The sequence below is a fragment of the Lithobates pipiens genome, unplaced genomic scaffold (genome assembly GCF_037356315.1).
Source record: "Lithobates pipiens isolate NorthernLeopardFrog02 unplaced genomic scaffold, aLitPip1_a1.2 Scaffold_23, whole genome shotgun sequence".
In the NCBI taxonomy this organism is placed as follows: Eukaryota; Metazoa; Chordata; class Amphibia; order Anura; family Ranidae; genus Lithobates; species Lithobates pipiens.
Window position 1 is genome coordinate 52,776,429 of NW_027507785.1, and position 14,117 is coordinate 52,790,545.

The following is a 14,117-nucleotide window of genomic DNA, read 5'->3' on the forward strand; positions in this document are numbered from 1 at the left end:
CAAGTTAAAAACATTTTTATTTTTGCTAGAAAATTACTTAGAACCCCCAAACATTATACATTTTTTTCCTAACACCCTAGAGAATAAAATGGCGGTCGTTGCAATACTTTCTGTCACACCCTATTTGCGCAGAGGTCTTACAAGCACATTTTTTTGGAAAAAAATACACTTTTTTTAATTAAAAAATAAGACAACAGTAAAGTTAGCCCAATTTTTTTTATATTATGAAAGATAATGGTACGCCGAGTAAATTGATACCCAACATGTCACGCTTCAAAATTGCGCCCGCTCGTGGACTGGCGACAAACTTTTACCCTTAAGCCGCATACACACGATTGGAAATTCGCCAGCAAAAGATCAATGAGAGCTTTTCATCGGAAAATGCGACCGCGTGTACGCTCCATCAGACTTTTGCTGGCGGAATTTCGGCCAGCAAAAGATTGAGAGCGGGTTCTCAATTTTTCCGACGGAAAAAAGTTTTGATCGGAAATTCTGATCGTCTGTAGCAATTCCGACGCGCAAAATTCCTACGCATGCTCGGAAACAATTCGACGCGTGCTCGGAAAGCGTTGAACGTCATTTTCTTGGCTTGTCGTAGTGTTGTACGTCACCGCGTTCTTGACGGTCGAAATTTGGTGTGACCGTGTGTAGGCAATACAAGCTTGAGCGTAATGTAAGTGAACTCTGTCGGAAAAACCGCCACAGTTTATTCCGACGGAAAAACCAGTCGTGTGTACACAGCATTAAAAATCTCCATAGGCGACATTTAAAAAATTCTACAGGTTGCATATTTTAAGTTACAGAGGAGGTCTAGGGCTAGAATTATTGCTCTCGCTCTACCGATCGCGGCGATACCTCACATGTGTTGTTTGCACACCGTTTTCAGATGCGGGCGCTACTCACGTATGCGTTCGCTTCTGCATGCGAGCTCGTCGGGACGGGGCGCGTTTAAAAATGTTTTTTTTCTTATCTATTTTACCTTTTTTTTTTACATTTTAACACAGTTTAAAAAAAAAAAAAAATGTATCACTTTTATTCCTATTACAAGGAATGTAATCATCCAAAAAGATCTCACATCTCATATTTACACTAAAATGCAATAAAAAAAAAATTGTCATGAAAAAAAAATGTCCCCTTAAGAGCTATGGGCGGAGGTGACGTTTTGCAATGATATGGAGACGGGTGGGGGCCATCTCCCCCTCACTCGTCTCCTTGTCAGGCCACGAGAAGGACCCGATCGCCTCCGCCGCTGCCGACGGCTCCGGAGCGTGGCGGGAGAGCGGACGGCCCCCTCTCCTGCCGCCGATAAAAGTGATCTTGCGCCGAATCCGCCACAGAGACCACTATTATCGGAAACCGGACTGCTCACTGAAGAGGAGGATGCCGGGGTTATGGCAGCTATCTGCCGTCATAACAACAATATCCTCCTTGAAAGTACCGACGTATAAGGACGGTGGGCGGTCATCCATCACTGTACCAATATGACATTTTTAGCTTTTTTTCTATTGGTGGTATTTAATCACCTCTGAACCCCGGCTTAGGTTCACACTGATGCAGTGAGAGTTGAATCTGTTTTTGAAGTGTGGTATCCTGGAGCAGCTCCAGTGCACGTTGATGCGGTTCCGTGAAGGAGTGCGGAAAGACCGGTGCATTCCCTCCAGGGCTGTCTTTAATATTGATTGGACCCCGGGCAAAACTTTTTTTGTCCCCCCCCCCCCCTCCCATGCAGTTTTGCTCTCCACCTGCTCTGAGACATACAATAAACAGCAGCTAGACTCACAATCAATTTACTGAATTATATCAGGTAGTTATTGCGATTGGTTGCCAGAGGTTGCATTGTATCATTACCGCTCACTGACTGGTTGCTAGAGGTTAGTGCACACATTCGGGCTTACTGATTAATTGCTAGAGGTTACAGCACATGATTTCTGTTGTTGATTGGTTACTGGTGAGTACTGTGGATATGACCTCAGAGGGGCATATTATACATATCATGCCCCCCTGAGGGGGGGTATGAGATCTCCTATTTACATATGAATGCCACCGATATTTACATATGAATGCCGGTAATTTACATGTAAACACAGGGTCTGCAGGGGAGTCATCTGTACACAACAATAGGGCAGAGCTGGGCAGCATTAGTAGCAGCACTTCACACTGAGATATCGGGACACAGCACAGGACTAAAACCTCAAGGGACGAGGGAATTTAAACCAGGATAGTTGGCAAGTATGAGGCAGCTGCTTTGGGCCCCTTTTGCCCTGCCTTTAAAACGGCCCTGCTCTGAGACATACAATAAATAGCAGCTAGACTCCAAATCAGTTTACTGGATCAGATCAGGCAGCTATTGCGATTGGTTGCCAGAGGTTACATTGTATCATTACCGCTCACTGACTGGTTGCTAGAGGTTACGGCACACATTACGGCTCACTGATTAGTTGCTAGAGGTTACAGCACATGATTTCTGTTTGTTGATTGGTTGCTAGAGATTACTGTGGATATGACCTCAGGGGGGCATGATATAACTATCATGCCCCCCCCCCCGAGGGTGGGGGCATGATATCCCAGATTTACATATGAATGCCACCGCTATTTACATATGAATGCCGGTAATTTACATGTAAACACAGGGTCTGCAGGTGAGTCATCTTTACACAACAATAGGGCAGAGCTGGGCAGCATTAGTTGCAGCACTTCACACTGAGATATCGGGACACAGCACAGGTCTAAAATCTCAAGGGACAAGGGAATTTAAACCAGGATAGTTGGCAAGTATGAGGCAGCTGCTTTGGGCTGTGCCAACAATGACAGGGCCCAGGGCAGCTGCCCCTTTTGCTCTAGTAATTAGCAGCAGCACTTCACACTGAGATATCGGGACACAGCACAGGTCTAAAATCTCAAGGGACGAGGGAATTTAAACCAGGATAGTTGGCAAGTATTAGGCAGCTGCTTTGGTCCTCACAACAATGACAGGGCCCAGGGCAGATGCCCCTTTTGCCCTAGTAATTAGCAGCAGCGCTTCACACTGAGATATCGGGACACAGCACAGGACTAAAACTTCAAGGGACGAGGGAATTTAAACTAGGATAGTTGGCAATGGCAAGTATGAGGCAGCTGCTTTGGGCCTCATAACAATGACAGGGCCCAGGGCAGATGCCCCTTTTGCCCTGCCTTAAAAGCGGCCCTGATTCCCTCAATGGATAAAAACCCAAAGCAAGCTGTGCCTGCTGGACGCACCAGAAAGGCTTGATCTTCAGTTTTGACTGGAGTGGTGCCTTTAAAGCAGCGAGGCGGTGCATGCCTGCAGCCCCCTCTTCATCTCTCTCCTGACAAGACTCTCTTTGTTCCATGAGCCAATGCGACTTTGCCCATGTGTCCTCCGGAGTAATAATTACAATTCGTTTTATAATTGAATTAGCTGCCGTTATGTAAACAGTGGCACAGATGAACCCGGGAGAGCGTATCATCTGCGATTAGTCAATGTTTAGACAGCTCGAGGAAGTGCAAAAACCACCGATTTAGGAGAAATTCATACTCTGCTGGAGAAGCATATGTATATCTATTTAGGTTTAAGCCTTATGAATAAAAGATGACCAAAGGAAGCTCTACTGCCAATGTTATATGGTTTGTCCCAACCCCTGTAACTGCCATTTTTTTTTTCTGGACAGCTTGGCCTGGAATAAATGTATAATATAAATATAAATATGTATCAAATAAAACAGGAATCTTTGCCTCCATTACGTTACCAGGATACAATATTTTTGCTATAGCGGGCCTTTAAAGTATACGTTAACCCTCACCTTCTAAAACAACCCATTCAGTTTAACCCCTCCCGGCCCCTTAAGAGTTCTTAAAGCCAGAGGGCGCAGGCGGGCATTCAGGTCATGCGACTGCTATGATTGGCTGCCGCAATGGTCACATGATCAGAAAGCTCCTGATTGCAAGTATGCAGCGGGAGCTTAGTGATCCCCGCCGGCTACCATTCTCTTAGCGTGCGGGGAGCGCAACTCTGTTGTTTTAACAGGGCCGAATATATGCGGCTGCTCTGCTTTAAGGCCCACCCACCGAGTGGCCACATAAATGCGTGCGGCCAGAGGTTAAAATAAATGAATGAAACATTTGTGTAGAGATATAAAAAAAAAAAGAATATCTTTTATTCCCCTTCTTTATAAATGATCACATACCCTCTGTTCTCAGCTACATAAGGAGCTCAGCTCAGAGAGGTGGGGAGGAGAAACAGCAGGCCACTAGTCTTACCAATGAATGATTGTGGTACACTAGTCTTACCAATAAATGACTGTGCAGGAGGTAAATGTGTCAGAACAAGTCTGATCATTGGAGGAGAGCAGGCACAGCCCAGTACAGCCTGAAAACTGACCACAGTGTGGTCTTATGCCTAGTGTAGTCAGTTTTTACTAGGAAAGCAAAGAGACTGACAGATATTTTAACACAGAGGAAGCACTACAAAGAGAACAGGATACTTTTACATACAAGTACATGGCACAGCAGACGTATGTCAGGAATATGAAATGTTGGGTTTACATATTCTCTAACTACTTCCACCCAGGCTATAGCCAGAAGATGGCTACAGCGTGGGCTTCCAGTTTTCTGGGAGTTGGTCCATGGATGTTCTCCCAGAACCCTGCCTTCCACACGCCCCCATCAGAGCCGCCTATTGGAACAGCTTCATCAGTGCCGCCTCATCAGTGCCCATCAGTGCAGCTTCATCGGTGCCCATCAGTGCCACCTCATTGTGCCTATCAGTGCCACCTCATTGTGCCCATCAGTGCAGCCTATCAGTGCCCATCAGTGCAGCCTCATCAGTGACCATCAGTGCAGCCTCATCAGTGCCTACCTATCAGTGCAGCTTCGTCAGTGCAAATCAGTGCAGCCTCATCAGTGCTACCTCATCATGCACATCAATGCAGCCTATCAGTGGCCATCAGTGCAGCCTCGTCAGTGCCTATCAGTGCAGCCTCATCAGTGCCTACCTATCAATGCATCTTCATCAGTGCCCATAGTTGCAGCCTCACCAGTGCAGCCTCATCAGTGCCCATCAGTGCAGCCTCATCGTGCCCATCAGTGCCACCTCATAATGCCCATCAGTGCAGCCTATCATTATCCATCAGTGCAGCCTCACCAGCGCACATCAGTGAAAAAGGAAAAATTACTTATTTGCAAAATTTTTTTACAGAAACTAACAATGCACCCTATCAGTGCCCATCAGTGCAGCCTCATCAGTGACCATCAGTGCAGCCTCATCAGTGCCTACCTATCAGTGCAGCTTCATCAGTGCACATCAGTGCAGCCTCATCAGTGCCACCTCATCATGCCCATCAATACAGCCTATCAATGGCCATCAGTGCAGCCTCATCAGTACCCATCAGTGCAGCCTCATCAGTGCCTATCAGTGCAGCCTCATCAGTGCCCATCAGTGCAGCCTCATCAATGCCTACCTATCAGTGCAGCCTCATCAGTGCAGCTTCATCAGCGCACATCAGGAAAAATTACTTATTTGCAAAAAATGTTAACAGAAACAAAGAAAAATAATTATTTTCAAAATGGTTCTGTCTTTTTTCATTTACTTAGCAAAATAATAAAAAGCACCAGTGGAGATTAAACACCACCAAAGGAAAGCTCTACCTGTCTAAACGAAAATGTCATATGGGTACAATGTTGCATGACCGCGCAAAATGCGACAGCACAGAAAAATGGCCTGGGCAGGAAGGGGGTGAAAATGTCCGGTATTGAGGTGATTCAGTAATGTTTTACATACTTCTGCCCACCATAGCAGACCTGATCAGAATTCTGTTTGTAGATGTGTTTCTTTCTAGTGGCCAGTGCTTTGCAGCGCTTCTTCTTCCAGAGGGGAGGGGGAGGGGAGGTGCCAGTGGGAATTACAATAAGCGTCCCTGGTTGCATTGTGGGAGTTCAGGTTTTTTATCTTGCGGGCATCCAGTGTGGCAGGACAGGCCATCGTATGAGAAGTGATACCCGCTCCCTTCCGTTAATGTCAGCGGATTTCTCTTGTCAAATTTCTTTCACATATCTTATAGGCTGAACCAGAGACGGGGCAAATGTATCGTCTCATCTCCAGGACTACAATAGCTGCCCGTTCCGTGTAAAGTTTTCACAACTTTATTTTTTTTTTCCTGTAAGGCCGGGTTCACACCGCTGCGATGCGGGAACGCCGCGAATCAGCGGCGTTTTCCCGCATCGCATGACTCCCGCCGGCAGTTCACACTGCCCTATGCGAACGGCTGGGAGTGTCAATGATATGTTAATGACACCCCCAGATCAGTTCGCATATCGCAGTGCGATCTGCCGACTCGCACAGGAATCGGATCGCATGGTGTGAACCCCCAATGCGATCCGATTCTGTTGCGGACCAAAAAAAGGGTCCCGTGCGAGTTTGCTGCGGGAGCGATGCGAATTCAGCCATACTATCTGTATGGCTGTACTCGCATCGCTACGGAGATCGGATGTGATTTGCGGTGCGAATCACATCCGGATCTCCCCCCGCAGCAGTGTGAACCCAGCCTGAAAGTAAATTTTAGTGAATTGTAAACTCGGCTCAGCTTAAAGCAACTCAGTTTCAGATAGAGAAGGCGTAACTGTAAAGCACCGTACACACTATCAGATTTCCTGCTGATTTTTGTCTTCAGATTTACCAAAACCATGTAGTAGAAGGGCCGGCCTGATTGTATACACACTGAAACTCCTAAGCTTTGACCTCATATTATATGGTTTTGGTAAATCTGAAGGAAAAAATCAGCAGAAGATCCGATGGTGTGTATGGGGGCTTTAACGACTTGGGATCCGCGCTATTGCCAAATGACGGCATTAGCGCGGATCTACTTTTCCGGGACGACGTCTATTGACGTCGTCCCGGGTACGAGCGGCCTGCGCGCGCCCTGTGATCGGCGAGTCCGTGAGGATCGCCTGATCACCGATCCATGCTAGGGGTCGATCCCGACCCCTTATCACGTGATCAGCTGTCAGCCAATGACAGCTGATCATGTGATAGAACGGAGCCGGTAATCGGCTATTATTCCTCCTCGCGCTGACAGCGCGAGGAGAAAAAAAAAAGCCGATCACCGGCGGCCGTGATCGGGACATCACGGCCAGCAATACAGCTGACCACCTGCCCCCTGCCAGTGCCCACCTGCCCACCGCAGTGCCATCCTGAATAAAAGTAAGTGCCCCCCATCAGTGCCACCCAGCAGTGCCCATAGTGCCCACAGTGCCACCCACAGTGCCAACCAACAGTGCCACCCACAGTGCCCACAATGTGCCTCAAAGGTGCTGCACCCCAGTGCCGCCCATCAGTGCCCAGCAGTGCCAACCCATCAGTGCCCAGCAGTGCCGCCCATCAGTGCCCAGCAGTGCCACCTATCAGAGCCACCTATCAGTGCCACCTATCAGTGCCCATCAGTCCCATCTATCAGTGGTACCTATCAGTGCCCATCCGTGCCACCCATCCGTGCCACTTATCCGTGCCACCCATCCATGCCATCTTATCTGTGCCCATCTTTGCCCATCAGTGCCACCTTATCTGTGCCCATCGGTGCCGCCTTATCTGTGCCTATTAGTGCCGCCTTAACTATGCCTATCAGTGCCCACCAGTGCAGCCTATCAGTGCCCACCAATGCAGCCTATCAGTGCCCACCAATGCAGCCCATCAGTGCCCACCAATGCAGCCCATCAGTGCCGCCTAATCAGCGCACTTCAATGAAGGAGAAAAATGACCCGTTTGCAAAATTTTATAACAAACTATTAAAACATGATTTTTTTTTTTTTTTTTTGCATCTTTTTTTGTTTGTTTAGAAAAAAATAAAACTCCGAGCTGTAACTAAATACCACCAAAAGAAAGCTCTATTTGTGGGAAAAAAATGATAAAAATGTCATTTGGGTACAGTGTTGTATGACCGCGCAATTGTCATTCAAAGTGCATCAGCGCTGAAAGCTGAAAATTGGTCTGGGACTGAGGGGGGTTTAAGTGCCCAGTAAGCAAGTGGTTAAAGAAGACTGTGCCCCGGGGGGTAGCACACCCGAGGATGTGAAGATCTATTGCATAATATGCATGAGATCAAAGCTCACCGGGGTACATGCCTTTTTAAGGGAGATAACCTAACAAGGCCCTATTAAAAAGTAAGAAAGGCTTGATGAGTCCAGAGGTTAGTAGTAAGTAATGCAGAGTGCAGAGGTCAGTAGTATGCAAGTAATAAGTAAGTAGTAAGAAATACAGAGTGCCAAGGTCCATAGTATGCAAGCAATAAGTAAAGCCCCATACACACGGTCGGACTTTGTACAAACTTTCCCGTGGACTTTTGTACAAAGGGCGTAGTCCACAAGTTTGTATTGCATACACACGATCGGACTTTTTGACAACAAACACGAACGTAATGACGTCACAACGTACTGACGCCACTTCAAAAGAGGACGTTCAATTACTCCAGCGCCACCTTTGGTCAACTTCTGTATTGTAGTCTGATCTTTTGCATTGGTTCTGAGCATGCGTGTTTGCACCTTGTACAAAAGTCCGATGCTTTTGCATACACACGGTCGGACTTTGCTCCATCGGACTTTTGTTGCCAGAAAGTTTGTCCGTTCGCACAGCCAACAAAAGTCCGATGAAAATAGAAAAAGTTTGTCCGATGGAGCGTACACACGGTCGGATGTTGCTCCAAAACAGCTAATTTGCATGTTTGTTGTCAAAAAGTCTGATCGTGTGTACGGGCCTTAAGTAGTAAATAATGCAGAGGTCAGTAATATGCAAGCAAAAATAAGTAGTGCAGAGGTCAGTAGTATGCCAGCAATAGGTAAGTAGTAAGTAGTGCAGAGGTCAGTAGTATGCCAGCAATAAGTAAGTAGTGCAGAGGTCAGTAGTATGCAAGCAATAAGTAAGTAGTGCAGAGTGCAGAGATCAGCGGTATGCAAACCATAAGTAAGTAGTAAGTAGTGCAGAAGTCAGTAGTATGCAAACAATGCATAAGTAATGCAGAGTGCAGAGGTCAGTAGTATGCAAGGAAAAAATAAGTAGTAAGTAGTGCAGAGGTCAGTAGTATGTAAGCAATAAGTAAGTAGTAAGTAGTGCAGAGGTCAGTAGTATGCAAGCAATAAGTAAGTAGTGCAGAGCTCAGTAGTATGCAAGCAATAAGTAAGTAATAAGTACTGCAGAGGTCAGTAATATGCAAGTAATAAGTAAGTAGTAAGAAATACAGAGAGCCAAGGTCCATAGTATGCAAGCGATAAGTAAGTAGTAAATAATGCAAAGGTCAGTAATATGCAAGCAAAAATAAGTAGTGCAGAGGTCAGTAGTATGCCAGCAATAGGTAAGTAGTAAGTAGTGCAGAGGTCAGTAGTATGCAAGCAATAAGTAAGTAGTGCAGAGGTCAGTAGTATGCAAGCAATAAGTAAGTAGTGCAGAGGTCAGTAGTATGCAAGCAATAAGTAAGTAGTGCAGAGGTCAGTAGTATGCAAGCAATAAGTAAGTAGTGCAGAGTGCAGAGATCAGCGGTATGCAAGCCATAAGTAAGTAGTAAGTAGTGCAGAAGTCAGTAGTATGCAAACAATGCATAAGTAATGCAGAGTGCAGAGGTCAGCAGTATGCAAGGAAAAAATAAGTAGTAAGTAGTGCAGAGGTCAGTAGTATGCAAGCAATAAGTAAGTAGTGCAGAGCTCAGTAGTATGCAAGCAATAAGTAAGTAGTAAGTAGTGCAGAGGTCAGTAGTATGCAAGCAATAAGTAAGTAGTGCAGAGCTCAGTAGTATGCAAGCAATAAGTAAGTAATGCAGAGTGCAGAGATCAGCAGTATTCAAGCCATAACTAAGTAGTAAGTAGTGCAGAAGTCAGCAGTATGCAAACAATAAATAAGTAATGCAGAGGGCAGAGGTCAGTAGTATGCAAGCAAAAAGTAAGTAGTGCAGAGGTCAGTAGTATGCAAGCAATAAGTAAGTAGTGCAGAGGTCAGTAGTATGCAAGCAATAAGTAATGCAGAGTGCAGAGATCAGCAGTATTCAAGCCATAAGTAAGTAGTAAGTAGTGAAGAAGTCAGTAGTATGCAAACAATAAATAAGTAATGCAGAGTGCAGAGGTCAGTAGTATGTATACAACAAGTAGTACTAGTGCAGAGGTCAGTAGTATGCAAGCAATAAGTAGTGCAGAGGTCAGTAGTATGCAAGCACTAATTAAATAGTACGTAGTGCAAAGCGCAGAGGTCAGTAGTATGCAAGCAATAAGTAAGTAATACAGTGTGCAGAGGTCAGTAGTATGTATTGCAGGGTTGCAGGGGTCTGTGGTAAGTAACACAGAGTTCAGAGGTCAGCGATAAGTAATAAAGAGGTCAGAGGTCAGTAGTAAAAAACAGGTGGTCGATAGTAACAGCTGCCTGTCCTGCTGAGTTCTATCCCATTCAATAGAAATGGTCCTCCAAAGTCTTGAGTCGTTTTTGTGTGCAGTTGCAGGGCATGACCAGTAGCTGGCAGTGTACGATGAGACTTTCAGTTTGTCGTCTCTGGTTTGGACCCACATAATACTTTCCTTTTACGATGGAGCTTAATAAGAAAACGTACCGGTCAGCAACCAAGACGTATCGCTTTCCTTTTCTAACGCTTTGGAAGGTGTCGGGGAAAACATAAAAAGGTTTCACGTGTGAAGACTTCTTCTTCTTTTTTACTACTATCCAAAATGTTGCCAGATTACGGGTTTGACTAGACATGAGCCTGTGGGAGATTCTCATGTAGTTTGGTGTCGGGCGCATTCATTGGATAATCACATTTTGTCATATGCCGACGCCATTCATTTCCGGGAATTCATTTCATATCTTCGGCATTCATTTCATATATTTGTTGCGCTTGGATTTAAAAAAAAATGTAGCAGTAAGATTGCAATATATTCTATATATTATCCAATCTGACCGATTCAAACAGAAAGAGTCAATATTTTCGGACACCAGTCCAGCCCACTTAGAGAAATGGCATGAGCTGATTGGACAATGTCGGCTGGCGTTATGTGCATCCTAAGTAACGAATGGAATAAAATTCCGGACTATTCGTTACCTGAATCCGAACTATCAAACAAATTTGAAAATGTAATTAATTTCCCCATAGACCCAAACTACTATCGCAATTAGTACTAAGTAAGTAGTACTAGTGCAGAGGTCAGTAGTATGCAAGCAATACGTAATCCAGAGTGCAGAGGTCAGTAGTATGCAAGCAATACGTAATCCAGAGTGCAGAGGTCAGTAGTATGCAAGCAATACGTAATCCAGTGTGCAGAGGTCAGTACTATGCAAGCAATAAGTAATCCAGAGTGTAGAGGTCCGTCGTATGCAAGCACTAAGTAATCCAGAGTGCAAAGGTCAGTAGTATGCATGCACTAATTAAATGGTACATAATGTAAAGTGCACAGGTCAGTAGTATGCAAGCAATACGTAATCCAGTGTGCAGAGGTCAGTAGTATGCAAACAATAAGTAATCCAGAGTGCAGAGGTCAGTAGTATGCAAGCAATAAGTAATCCAGGGTGCAGAGGTCAGTAGTATGCATGCACTAATTAAATAGTACGTAATGTAAAGTGCAGAGGTCAGTAGTATGCATGCAATAAGCAATCCAGAGTGCAGAGGTCAGTAGTATGCAAGCAATAAGCAATCCAGAGTGCAGAGGTCAGTAGTATGCATTCAATAAGCAATCCAGAGTGCAGAGGTCAGTAGTATGCAAGCAAAAAGTAATCCAGGGTGCAGAGGTCAGTAGTATGCATGCACTAATTAAATTGTATGTAATGTAAAGTGCAGAGGTCAGTAGTATGCAAGCAGTAAGTAATCCAGAGTGCAGTGGTCAGTAGTATGCAAGCAATAAGTAATCCAGAGTGCAGAGGTCAGTACTATGCAAGCAATAAGTAATCCAGAGTGTAGAGGTCCGTCGTATGCAAGCACTTAATAATCCAGAGTGCAAAAGTCAGTAGTATGCATGCACTAATTAAATAGTACATAATGTAAAGTGCACAGGTCAGTAGTATGCAAGCAATACGTAATCCAGTGTGCAGAGGTCAGTACTATGCAAGCAATAAGTAATCCAGAGTGTAGAGGTCCGTCGTATGCAAGCACTAAGTAATCCAGAGTGCAAAGGTCAGTAGTATGCATGCACTAATTAAATAGTACATAATGTAAAGTGCAGAGGTCAGTAGTATGCAAGCAATAAGTAATCCAGAGTGCAAAGGTCAGTAGTGTGCAAGTAATAAGTAATTCAGAGTGCAGAGGTCAGTAGTATGCAAGTGATAAGTAATCCAGAGTGTAGAGGTCAGTAGTATGCAAGTGATAAGTAATCCAGAGTGTAGAGGTCAGTAGTATGCAAGTGATAAGTAATCCAGAGTACAGAGGTAGAATGCATGCAATATTTAAATAGTACATAATGCAAAGTGCAGAGGTCAGTAGTATGCAAGCAATAAGTAGGTACATAGTAGTGCAGAGGTCAGTAGTATGTGACATCATGTGACACCCTCCGAATGAAACAACTGCATTAGTTCATTTTCGATATACATTTTTTTGATTCATTGGTATAAATGACTGTGTCCATTCAGAGATTTGTATACATCCCAAACTCTGAAAATGACATTTTTGTCCCAAATTTGAATGGAAACGGAGCGCAGACGTCTAGGTGTGACGAGGGGCGTGTTTTCCATAAAAACATTATAAAATATTGCTTTACATCCTCAAAACACCGAGTAATCCCCAGATACACTCCGCCTCGTCCTTCCAGAACCATGTTTTATGTCGCCCATTGAAACCTCGTTTCGGAAATAACTTGCATTTTTCAGAGGTTTATTCCTGGAGAACCGTCCGCCATCCATGTAAAAGAAACAAAATGTTTATTCACATCAGGAAGAGAGAAAGGAAGAACTCATCTGGAGTCACCGGAGCTTCGCCCGTCACTCTGCCAACCATAAGAACAGCTACAATGTATCCACATGGATTCCTCTGCCCTTCCCTTTACTACAAACTCAATACAGATTTTCTGTTCCTTTCCAAATTCAACAAATCAGTATAGACTTATCACTATAGAGTTATCACTATAGACTTATCACTATAGACTTATCACTATAGACTTATCAGTATAGACTTATCACTATAGACTTATCACTATAGACTTATCACTATAGACTTATCACTATAGACTTATCACTATAGACTTCTCACTATAGACTTATCACTATAGACTTATCACTATAGACTTATCAGTATAGACTTATCACTATAGACTTATCACCATAGACTTATCACTATAGACTTCTCACTATAGACTTATCACTATAGACTTATCACTATAGACTTATCAGTATAGACTTATCACTATAGACTTATCAGTATAGACTTATCAGTATAGACTTATCACTATAGACTCATCACTATAGACTTATCACTATAGACTTATCACTATAGACTTCTCAGTATAGACTTCTCAGTATAGACTTCTCAGTATAGACTTATCAGTATAGACTTATCACTATAGACTTGCTGCTTTTCAGAGAGCTATTTCCGCCTAATTAAAGCCACTTGTTAAATGGAAACTAATGGCATCGGTGTGATTTTTTCAATGGAAGGGAAGGAGGGAGACGTGGAAAGGTGATTGTTAGGTACTTACAGTGAATTACTATCTATGTGTTCCCCGGAGGATTAAAGGTACCGTCTAGGAAAGCCTTAAAATGCCTCCAGATTACCAGCTCCTGCCTCCTCAGCAGTGCCGGGACGAGGTCATGTAGAGCCCAGGAGAACGTGCCAAACCTGCGCCCAACCCCCTAAGATGTATGATTTGATTTAAAGAGGAAGTAAAGGCAATATAAAAAAAAAAAAAAAAAAACACACCCTGTAAGGCAAAGGCATAATGAGCTAGTATGCATGGCATACTAGCTCATTATGAATAACTTACCTGAGAACGAAGCCCCCAAAGCGCTCCTCCGCCTTCCTCTTCGCCGCTGCCGTGTATCCCGGAGCGACTTTCGGGTCTCGCTGCTCCGACGATGTGATTCGCTGGAGCCGCGATGATGTCGCTCCCGCATGCGCACGGGAGCCGACACGAGTGGCATATCGCTGCGATCTGCGGCCTGCCCAGTGCGCCTGCGC